This window comes from Eschrichtius robustus, chromosome 4, assembly GCF_028021215.1.
Source record: "Eschrichtius robustus isolate mEscRob2 chromosome 4, mEscRob2.pri, whole genome shotgun sequence".
In the NCBI taxonomy this organism is placed as follows: domain Eukaryota; kingdom Metazoa; phylum Chordata; class Mammalia; order Artiodactyla; family Eschrichtiidae; genus Eschrichtius; species Eschrichtius robustus.
In genome coordinates this window covers 89,671,015-89,683,322 of record NC_090827.1, presented here as the reverse complement: position 1 = coordinate 89,683,322, position 12,308 = coordinate 89,671,015, and the positions used below count along the sequence as shown (strand labels likewise).

General features: G+C 43.5%; 1 protein-coding gene and 1 pseudogene across 1 annotated transcript in view; both read right to left on the bottom strand.

The window, feature by feature from the left end:
• Positions 1 to 2,890: 2,890 nt before the first annotated feature.
• On the bottom strand, positions 2,891 to 11,020 carry LOC137763500 (lysophospholipase-like protein 1 pseudogene; annotated as a pseudogene).
• Positions 6,326 to 12,308, bottom strand: part of RELL1 (RELT like 1) — a 60,963-nt gene continuing 54,980 nt past the window's right edge. Inside the window, exon 7 of the mRNA XM_068543122.1 lies at positions 6,326 to 8,468. The gene's annotated coding sequence lies outside the window, so the exon portion shown is untranslated. The remainder of the gene's footprint in view (positions 8,469 to 12,308) is intronic.

Genomic DNA, 12,308 nt, shown 5'->3' with positions numbered 1-12,308 from the left:
ACTAAAGAGGGGCTGAGTTTGGCAACTCCGAGGCAGCTCATTGAGTCAGCGCTGGCTGTGTCCGGCCCCATGCTACATGCACTATCTGCCCACGCTCTTATAATCCTGACGGCCTCCCTAAAAGGCACATATTATCTTCAGTCTATTATCTTCAGTTAGAAGATTGGGATCTGAAAACCTTAAGGTCACAGATGGCCAGAGTCATCTGAATGCCAAAGTTGTGCTCTGACAGGAGCTACAGTCGCGAGCCCTATGGCAAATCAAGGAAAGATGGTGGAAGGGAGGTCATCCTAAGGCAATGAAGTCTGGAGAGGGTTTGCAAGAGCATTTCAGAGCAGATGCCACACCAGGGCCGGGGCCCCTGGCTATGGATCTGAGGCGGCGCTGGGCAGCCTCAGCTGTAGGGCAGGATGCCTGGGCTCCACTATTCATGTGGCTCTGATACTCCTCGTGTGTCTACTTTTCTGAGAATAATTGCACCGACTGTGGGGTTTTGTGATTGTTGTCAGAAGTGATAGAAACTCAACCCAAAGGAGGTGAGACAAAAGAGGAATGTCCTTGGAATGTTCATAAAGCTCGGAAGGGCAGCTGGGCCTCAGGGTCAAATGAATCTAGGCCTTGACAGCAAACCAGGACTGCCTCTCTTCCCTCTGCATGTTCCCTTCCTTTCTTCAGACCAGCTTCCTCGGCACGGCCTCGGTCACATCCAGCTGCAGTCAGGGGAGCGGGGCGCCTGGCTGGGTTCTAAGAGGGAGGGGAAGAGTTCTCCAAAGGAGGGAGAATCATCCCAGAAGGGAGAGGCGCTGGGCTGATGGAGTTTCAGCTGCCCCCTGCACACACTACCTCTTCATCCTCAACTCTTTTTTCTACCTCTGTGCTTCTGCCTCCCCAAAATTTGGACTCTCCTCTACTCTGTGGTTCCTCCACGAGGCTTCTGAACTCTAACTGTGGTTCAGCAAAAAGTGTCCTGGCTCAGCTCCACACTTGGACAAAGCTATGTGTGCCTGGCCTCTTCACAAGCCACCTTGCTCAGCTGTGGTGGGACAGACACACACAGACCCTTTACCAAGCTACCAAGCTTGGCTGCTGACGATGACAGGGCACTCCATCAGGGTGGCCATGGAGACCATGGCAGGCACCATGACTTTGCATGCATTTTCCTAGTCCTTAAAAGTCCGGAGAGATAGGTCATTTTACAGCTGAGGCAATTGCATCTCAGAAGGTAAGGTAAGGGACTTCCCTGGTGGTCCAGTGGCCTAAGACTCCGCACTCCCAATGCAGGCAGCCCGGGGTTCGATCCCTGGTCAGGGAACTAGATCCCCACATGCCGCAACTAAGAGTTTGCATTCCGCAACTAAAGATCCCGCATGCTGCAACGAAGATCCTGAAAGCCGCAACTAAGACCTGGCGCAGCCAAATAAATAAATAAATATTTTTTTTAAAAAAAGAAAAGAAGGTAAGGTAACTTCCCCAACATTACACAGCAGTGAGTGTCAGAGCCACTATTCAAACCCAGCAGCAAAGGCCGGGGCTACTGCTCTGAGAACACACTGCTTCTCACAGTCACACCACTTCCGTGGCAGGATTCAGGGCATGGGGTTTCCTCCAAAGCAGAACTCAGTTATTTCTACCAGCATCCGCACGTGCAGGGAAATAAGTTCCCAGGTGAGAAACTGGGATTTCCTATGAGAAAGACAATAGAGACCAGCTAGTAGGGCCAGAAAATGAGTTAGGAAAAATCCAAGCTTCAATTTTTACTCCCATAAAATAGCTGATGATAATCTTTCATTTTTAAAGGTAGACTTTTGTTTATTTATTCATTCAGTGAATCATCATGAAATCATGCCTACGTACTTTCTGAGCGCCCGGCCCTGAAAGACACACCACCACCAATAAATGGTCCAGGAGCTACGCTTCCTGCACTTCTCTCAATCGGCCGGCAGAGGGGGCAAGTGCCAGCTCTTTGCGAGGCGGACAACCGCCTGCCTGGGCAGCAGCTGAAGCGGGTGGGCAGCGACACCAACTGGGCGGCCACAGAATGCCGGGGACAGAGTCCCAGGTGCCCTTTCAGGTGTTTGGAGCTACCATGAGGGATCTCCAGGAAGATCTGAGAACAGTCCTGAAGAATGGTCCTGGGAAGATGAGGAATGAACAAAGGAAGCCCTGGATAGAACCTGCCCTGCAGACAAAAGGGTCAGAGGATTTAAGAACTGGTAAGGACCTCGGGTGAAAAACGGAGTCTCCTTTGACCACAGCCAAGCCCTGAATGGTGGGACCCCACTTCCAAAGCACCAACATCCTGCTGTCCTCAGTGGGAGGGAAGGAAGTGTTCCTCCACACTTCCACTATATCAGATCAGGGTGGAGGAAGGCTCGATATCTGGATTTGAAAAGGAAGTGCAGGAGCATACAAGGCCATGGACCGTCAGTCCCCGTGGCAAGTTCACCCAGGACCTGCCGGTGAGAGAGCGGAATCCTAGGGAGGATCTTAGAGAGGATATCAAAAGGCTGACTGATTAAGAACAAAACCTGTAACCCCAAATGACCCCTTTCTACTATAAAATGAGATTTGGGGGAATTCCTAACATCCTCCCTGGTGCATATATGCTGGGTTTCCTGGTTTTCAAGAGCTGAAAATTGTAAAATCAGCTTTTCCACTTCCTTAGCATAAGCTGTTATTGATCATCTTGTTTTCAAGGCAGACACACACACACACACACACACATACACGAAAATTCAAAATCAGAATCCAATGAGGCACCCCAAAGAGTGAAGTTTGCTGTATATAATTTTTTAAATATTTTAATTATTGTTTATCAAATTAGAATTTGGCAGTAAACATCACTTTTCAAAAAGACATTACTTATATATTAACAAATCAATCGATGCATTCAGTCTGGTAGCTTTGTAAGAATCTATGACTTCAGTTTTTCTAGCTCAGCTTTGCTTAACTCATGGTAAACCCCTGGGAAACTAGGAAACTTTGTGCTCACTCCTAGGGATTTTAACACTGAGTTTGTCTCTTCACCCCAAGAATGAAGAACTAACTCATCTGCAGTACCATGACACTGAAATAATTCAGGAAAGACACCATCACTTTTCTGAAGAGGTTGGTAAACAGCAGGTGTTTTATTCAGAAAACTAGAAAGAGCAAGTACTCCTGCCACATCTTGATGATTTCTGTATGCTAAATGCATCGCCACGCACCCTCCCATAGAAAATCCTCCTACCGATATCCTGTTCTTCTTGATACCACTTGTTACTTCACCATCAATCAAATCTGTAAGCACCTGACACATGACATCAATTGATTCAAGGTGCTCTGGGCAGTCATTAGATCTTTTAAACCTGTCAAACCATACACTGGAGATTCCTCCTTTCAAAGAAGTGTATGGCCTGGGAGGAGCTGTTAGATAACTAACTTTTATGTGTTGGAACGTTAAATCTTCATTTAAAACTTGCTTGATCCACGTTCTCAATCCTTGTCCGGAATCGCCTGAGCCGTGCAGGAAGATCAGAGAGGCGCTGTGCCTCGCAGCCGTCAACCCATGCAGCGGGGCAGGCGCCCTGAACCCGACAGAGCCGCCACGACTGCCACCACGACCCTGCCGCATATAAATTTTAAGAAATTTAACGGGGATGTGAAGGGAAGATGGAACGCAGATGATGACAAATGACTCTGTGTTAAAACTGAATCACACAAGCCCGCCCGAGGTGTGGGGAACAAAGGCGCTGACCTAAGTAAATTTGGCAAACAGGCTTCTGGCTGTCGGATTCTCTAAGGCTCAAAACTAGAAGAATAAGTACACAGCATAGTGCTCTAGCTGGAAACCTATTCCTAACAGGAGTATGTATTCAAACTACTTGATATGCATGCTAGGGCTGAGACATTGTATAAAAATATTATAGATTGTAAGAGCCAGGTTTCTTTACTGTTGGGGAAAAGTCACAAAGAAGGAAAGTGGGAAGGTCAGAGGGAACCCCGTGGAGCTAGACTGGGGTCAGAGGCAGCAGTCATGACTCATGCTTTTGTTCTAAAGAGAGTTACATAAAGATGTGTGTATATGAATGGGTTAGTAGTGTGTGTGTGTGTGTATGTAGTTGTGTGCTCAGAAGCAGTAACACCCCAGTATCAATGAGCACACCTAGTGTTTTGATCTCTAGTTCTAAACACCATTCTCCAATAAAAGGAACCAGGGCTCCTTGATTAGTTAGTGGTGGATTCCAAGGCTAAGACAAGGAAAACACAAGATGAGAAGACGAGCCTGGAGCAGCTCGTGGTTCTAGAAAGTAATAAGAAAGGGCAAAAGGGCTAAAGAGGAAGGCAGAAAGAAATAAAGAGAAGGAGCCAAGTCGAAGGGACACAGGCACCAACCTGAAAGAGCCCCTCCCACAGTAAAAACAGCTGCAGGCAAGATCCACCAGTGGATGGTGTAGTGGGTTGAACTGTGTCCCCTAAAAAAGTATGTTACGGCTTTCCTGGTGGCGCAGTGGTTGAGAATCTGCCTGCCAATGCAGGGGACACGGGTTCGGGCCCTGGTCTGGGAGGATCCCACATGCCGCAGAGCAACTAGGCCCGTGAGCCACAACTACTGAGCCTGTGCGTCTGGAACCTGTGCTCCACAATAAGAGAGGCCGCGACAGCGAGAAGCCTGCGCACCGCGATGAAGAGCGGCCCCCGCTCGCCGCAACTAGAGAAAGCCCTCGCACAGAAATGAAGACCCAACACAGCCAAAAATAAATTAATTAATTTTAAAAAAAATTAAAAAATAACCCCAGGTTCCTGTGAAGATGATCGTATTTGGAATTAGGGTCTTTGCAAATGTGATCAAGTTAAGATGAAGTCATCCTAGATTACAGTGGGTCCTATATCCAATGACTAGTGTCCCCATGAGAAGACGAGAGGACAGAGGCCCACACCCAGGGAAGACGGTCATGTGAAGACAGAGGCAGACAATTGGAGGGAAGCAGCTACACAGCATGGAACGCCAGGACTGCCAGCAACCACCAGGAGGCAGGAGGGGGCGTGGGACAGCTTCTCCCTTGGGACTCAGAAGGAACCAACCCTGCAGACACCTTGATTTCAGACTTTTGGCCTCCTGAACTGTGAAAGAATAAATTTCTATCGTCTTAGGCCACCCAGTTTGTTTTTTACAGGAGCCCAAAGAAACTAATACAGGTGGTAAAATTAAAGGGTGAAAGTTTAAGCAGAAATAGGGTATGTGCCTAATCTCAAAATATCTCCCCTCAAATACTTATTAATTACAAAGGGAAAAATAGTGACTTTACCAGAATGAAAGCTGGTGGCCACCACCTTGACCAAATGGTGGAGGTTGACATCACTAGCGATACATACCGACATCATGGCCTCCCCCACCAGCCCCCGATACGGAGCAACGGGAAGGGCGTCCTTCGCATAATGCAAACCCTCAGTCTAGTCAGGAGGAACAGCTAGCACACTGAGGTTGAAGGGCACTCTACAACATGACTGACCAGTACACGCTATAACATGTCAAGATCATGAAAAATAAGAAAAGACTGAAGAAAAATCACAGGTCAGAGGAGATTTAGGAGGCCGAAACTAATGCAGTGGGAAATCTGGAACAGAACAAGGATGGTAGTGGGATAATTGGTGAGGCCGGAATAATGCTGTGACCTAATTTGTAATGTTATACTGATGTTAATTTCTTAGTTTTTTTAAAATAAATTTATTTTATTTTCATTTTTGTTTGTGTTGTGTCTTTGTTGCTGCGTGCAGGCTTTCTCTAGTTGCGGCGAGCGGTGGTTTCTTTCACTGCGGAGCACGGGCTCTAGGCGCACAGGCTTCAGTAGTTGTGGTGCGCGGGCTCAGTCGTTGTGGCGCACGGGCTTAGTTGCTCCACGGCATGTGGGATCTTCCCGGACCAGGGCTCGAACCCTGGTTCAAATCCCCTGAATTGGCAGGCAGATTCTTAACCACTTCGCCACCAGAGAAGCCCTAATTTCTTAGTTTTGATCACTGTTCTGCGGTTATGTAAGATGATACCATAAGGGAATGTGGGGTGAAGGGTATACAAGAACTCTTTGTACTGCTTTTGCAACTGTTCCTTACATCCAAAATTATCTCCAAATTTTAAAAATAATAATCAGGGGTGAGGATCGTATTACTATGGGGGGAAGGAGGAATCCAATGGGGAAAGTCAGCCAAATGATCACTTGACAATTCAGACGTAAGAAATCAGGCACTGTGATATTAAGCTCGATAAATTATACCAACCACAATTGTACTTTCAGTACCCAAGGCACCAACAACTGGATCATTCAAAAACAACTCACTCTGTTTAACGTTTTTATTTTTAACTCTGCTTTGGTAGTACAAAAGTCATAGAAGTACAAACCAGACAGTTAAAAATACATTTGACACTCGGTGAAAAATTTCCTTTACAAATTTTTACATTGAGGTGGTAGCCAACTCATTTATTACATCAGAAGTTAGTCCATCATTAGTGTTTTATACAGTAACTTTGTTGTGGGTCTCCAAGCCTTCTAAAGGAGGAAAAACACAAAAGGCCTGTAAACATCCGTTGCTTTGGGAACACTTAAAGATTCTTATTAGGTAGTATAAACCAGTAAAAAGCATACATGTTGAAAATATTGAATGCTTAACTTTTGGCATATTTGGAAGCCAGTCAGACAACAACTGCTCAAGTATTAGAAAATATTTAAAACATACTCTTGGTATAAATACAATTTAAATATTTTGAGTATTCTCTTGCCTGTTGTATTGCTATTTAAAAAAAACAAGCGATCTGACCTGAATAAAATTATAAAATAATTAAAGCTGAAGAATATCTTACACTTTATCCCTCACCATTCCGGGGGCATAATATTTTTAAAACAAAAAATGATTCCTCTTTATAAAACTAACACTATTGGTCTAGACTGCACGCATATTATTTACACTAATACACACCCCCAAAATTCCTATATTGCTACTTTCTGGACCACCGTGAAATTTATTTCCATATTGCCTTCCCCTGGTCTACTGTGTGTATGCATGTACACATGTACAGCTTTTAATTAGTTGTCAGCAAAAATTCACATGAAATTGAACCTACCATTCATTTAAAAGGTTAGACATTTTTAGTCTGGTGCCAGAAAAAGAATGGATACTTTAAAGTACATTTTCATGGGAATCATCTTTTGGGAGTCAAATGAGAATTGTGCTTTCTTTTTGAAATAAAGGAAGTGCCAAGGCACCATACCAACATGGAGGCAGGTCTTGAAGATTTCCCTATACCTGGACTCCCCAACCTCTTGGCCCAGACCTCCCATAAATGTACTACTACCTTCACCTCTGGGTTCTTTGAGGTGTTTTGTAAACTGTAAAGCTTCTTTTTTTTTTTTTAAGTGGGGTATTCCACACCTACAGGGGAAAGTAACCCTCAAGAATCCTTTAAATAACAGGCACTAGCTACAAGATGGAGAACAGGAAGAACAACCAAGCAAAACATACCAGAGGAAGGTGTGGGTCCATCTTGCACCAGAAGTGGAGATCGTCTTGTTTTGTTTTAGCCTTGAGTTGTCAAAACAAGACTTTTTTTTTAGTGACTTTAAACCATTTCCCCCTTTATTCAATGGCTAAATAAGATTTTCTTAGCTTGAGTTAAAACAAACAAACAAACAAAAAACAACCAAAACTCTCAATATTTTATAAGTGACCTAGGAGTGGCATGCTGGTAGCAGGTCAGTGCTGATTTCTCGTCTCTGAATCCAAAGTCTAGCATCTGGTTCCCTCTGACTCCATGATCTCTTGGGGGATCAACTGCCCAGGGTTAGACTATATCTTCAAGGAGCCTTCACCACCAAAGATTCATCTTTTATCTTTTGTAACAGTTAAACTATAAGGGGATCATCTTACAACCAGTAGCAAAATGAGATCTAAGGGTTGGGGGAACAGAAGCCCAGGCACACAGACATGTGTGTACATACACACACACGCACACACAGACACACACACCCTGAGCATTAGCTCAGACTATACACATATAGTTCACAGACACACACACCCTGAGCATTAGCTCAGACTATACACATATAGTTCACAGACACACACACCCTGAACATTAGCTCAGACTACACACATGTAGTTCCACTGTACATAGTTATCATACTGGAAAAATTGCAGTGTGTACACCAAGGCCACAGATGGGGGATTGGGAGGGGTGGTGGTTGGGAAGACAAACACATGAGCTCTTTTCCTCCCTGGAAATGTAATAAATTTTGCATCAGACATTTTTAAACCAAAACTTGTTTCAAAGCAAACTGAATTCTGTATCCAGCACAGCAACAGTATTCCCTTTTAGCTTTCATCTACATGCCTGCAGACTCCACCAGAGAAATTGTATAAAAGATAAAAAAATAATTCCCTAGGCAACTTTATATGTCATAAGTTTTCAGTCTCTTAGAAGTCTTCACATAAAGTCACTCCTGCAAGAGAAAACAAAAAAGGTAAAGCTTGGCAAGCATCATATCACATGTTAATCTGGCCTAAATATTTAAGAACACAGAGGAATTGTAATCCATCCTCACCCCGTCCCACCCCATCCCACTGCATTCCTTCCCCCATTACACATTTCTTCTTTGAAATCAGTCTAAGGAAATTTAAGCACGAAAATTTCCAAAGGACCTCTTTATTGAGGTTTTATAAACCAAGAAAGAACAGAACTTGAGAACCACAGTAGACTGACGGCAGCAGTCTGTTTTAATACAAGTTTCTGGGGTGACTGGTGGGCATTCTTCCTGTGAGTCCTTTAGCACTTCTTCTCAGGAACCTGTTCTTTAACTCTTCAGCTACATTCTGTCAAGTAATGAGCAACAGGGCGAACGTGGTCAGTCACAAGGAACCCTGCATGTGTCAGGTAATGTGACTTTCCCAGGCCACACCAAATTGAGTTAACTCTGCATCTCCACTGAGCAAAGGGTGCAGCTTGGCTGGGACTTCACTGGGCGAGTACGAACACAATGATAAAATGCTCAATCTTCAGCCTTCACTGTACCTTGCAAGGCTCTGTATTATATTTTTAAGTTCTTCTAACAATTGGCCCATGTCAACATCTGTGTTTACATTACAAATGAAGCCCCCTATAAACCTGCAAAATAATTTTTTATTTTTCAAAGTTTTGTGTTTGTTTTTTGTTTTTCTACAGTAGTCTCATCTACGTGATAGTTATGTACCCTTTTACTTTCCTGTTTTGAAGACCCAGGATAGGATTAAAATTCTACACTTGACTGTGTATATTGAAACATACACACAATGCAGGCAAACCTACACCAGGTTAAGGAACAAAACATTCTCTTGTCTCCCCAGATTGTGTTTCCTATAAATGCTAAACAAAAACAGAGATGAAACCAGCTTACAGAAATATGAAGAAATAGCAAAAAGTCAATAGGTTGTCTTCACTGAAGTATTACTTTGTACTTATTTTATAGCTCATCCTTCACATGTAGCCTAATATTATCCATATTAATCTTTTCTGTCACTATGTCATTTATAATAATCAGTGTGTGTGTGTGTGTGTGTGTGTGTGTGTGTGTGTGTGTACGTGAAGGAGAGAGAGACAGAGAGGGGGATCTCCCAAACTAAATGGGTTGGGGAAAGGACCCTTACCCCCTTAGCTGAAAAGGAAATAAAGCATTGTCCTCTAAAACAGCAAGAACCAAGTTCTTAATTATAAATGAATAAGTAATTCCCTGCTCTGCATTGCTACAACCTAGCATGGCTAAACTATGGATTTGTACAATAAAACTGAACAAAGTCAAGTCTGGGAATACTGTCATTTGAAAGTCGATTAATGTGGAAGACACTAGCAGGGAAAAAAGTAGAAAAGCCAGAGGTGGAAAAATTCTCCTAAGAGGAAAAAAAAAAAAGCTAAAAGATAGGAGAGAATTTTCCCAGTAAAACTTCAAACTAGGCCATTATCTAGAAAAAAGGTGTTCAACTACTTTTATGTCTCCTCTTTTTATCAGTGGCTCCCTTAGACCTGGACTTTTTTGCATCAAGGAAAACAAGAAGGTCAAGAGCAAGGGATGTCAGAATGAAATGTTTCATCACAGTAAGAGTTTTCATTCCAACGTAGTAGAACTTCCCATTTAGAGTTCTTTGCACAGGTTTGACCAACTTTAAGGAGTGGGCATGTAAGACCAAGGCTGGGCTACACAGGAGGGGTCTGGAGCCAGTGGCCTGTCCCCAGATCCAGACCCCTGTGACTAGCTGTTGAACCTTGGCCTCTCTGCAGCATCCCTCGTAGGGCTGTTAGGGGTTTTACATAAGATGATATACGTACAATGCTTAATACAGGGCCAAGCAGTCAGTACCCTCCTAAAAGTTAGCTGTCGTGACCATAACCAGCATCCCAGCACAGTGGCTCTCTTCCACAATGGCCTTCTGCAGCTGATTAAAACTGCACTGCACACAATATCTTTGAAAGAGAATGTGAAAAATACAAAATGCTGCTTAAAAGTCTTCACTACTAATACCAGGAACAAGGCAGAAAAAAGGAAAGTTAACCTTTTCAGGCTCTATTGAAAACTACCCAGCACTGATTCACAGTTCTGGGCTCTCTGTCTTCACACACACTTAACAAAAGGGAAGCTTTGACCAGCACAGCAGCTCTCAATTTCCAGATAAATACCTGTCTTATCTGAGTGATAATCTAGAGGAAAGAAGATACCGCATTTTGTACAGCTTGTAAATTTCCAACTGCAGCCTTATTTCTGGGACTGTGTCATGGTGCATTTGACATTGTTGAATTTCTTCTCATTTCATTCTACAGCTGTGCATACGACCATATTGATAAACAAACACATACTTTAAAATAGTATTTCTTTACTGCAACATATTAATATTAAAAGTTGCCTTCTCTACAGGCACACAGCAGTCAGAGACCAGGAGCAGGCCGGCATGAATGCTAGGGAAGGCTAGCAGCTGCGGACCAGAGGGAGAGAAAACACTCCACCCACCTGTTGTTCTCAGCTCGCATCACCGTGGGACCCCACCATATTTAACAAGACTGATCTATCTTTTTTGGGTGGGATAGGGTGGGGAAATTTGGTGATTACTGTCTTACACAAGTGAGTGCTCAAGCTGGGAGAAATGAAGCGAAACTTCCTTACATTGAAAAGACGATTCAGAAATCCCAAGTGTGACCACGTCCATCATACAACAAGACTGATGGAGAGAAATTAAGAACCTCAGAAAAAATTTATCTGGAAAGAAAAGGTCATCTTTTTCTCTAGAGTTTATTGCTTTTTTACACAATTCTAATTAGATAAAACTAGAATTCCATTATGGTGTTAAGGTTCCACAGAAGCCACAACAGAGCTTTGATTAGGACACACGTGTGCCTTGTTCAAAAAGGATTCTCTAGAAAAAAGGATCTGGTCCCTTTAAAAATGAGAACTATGTCTTAAGAAACTAGAAGCCTAAACAGATTAACAGACAGTGAACACTAAGACCTCAAAGGACAGGGGATTAAGGAAGGAAGAATGTCTGATTAATAACAATAGTGGCTGACATTTACGGAGTGCTTTCTACGCACCAGGCACTGCAGTGCTAAGCGCTCCGGATTCAGTAACTCAATCTTTTCAATGACTCCATGAGTCAATGACGATTCTCATTTTCATAAGTGCACACTGAGGCTTGCAGGTTCAAGGCCACGCAATTAATCATAAGAAAGCAGTGATTCCAGCCCAGGCTGTCCCACCTGGAAGCCACAGTCGCCGCCACACCAATCACGCGGAGATATCCACCGAGCCATGAGGTCTTCTGCGGCCTGTCCTTCTCTGCTCTTTCCTGAATAACGCCAGTGGGAAACTGTGCACTCCTTGTAGTTTTGAATTTTCTCACATGAGATTTGGATCTTACTGGGAAGTCTGAAGGTTGCTCTTTCCTGAGTTATAGCTTCACAACAATTTAAATGTGTTCACATATTTAGCAATAATGGGCTTCCCAAGTGACAATAGCTGAACGTTTGTGATCTACCAGCCCTTGGGATGGTGAGAATCAGAGCACTTTATTCCAAGTAAAATGTAATTGACATCAAAAGTTATTCTGTATCTGGAAACACAAGGGTTCTCCTGGGAAGGATTTAAATGCAATTCAGCAGTTCCCTCTTAGTCTCAATAAACCTCTGATTCAACGTCTACGCTAGCTACAGGTAGAATAATTTAAGACTCTGAATGGTCCCACCTCTTTCTAATAAGGAAAACAAAACAAGTTAAACGTTGCCTCTTGACTGCCTTGTGAGCAAGAGTCCAGCTACCTGCATT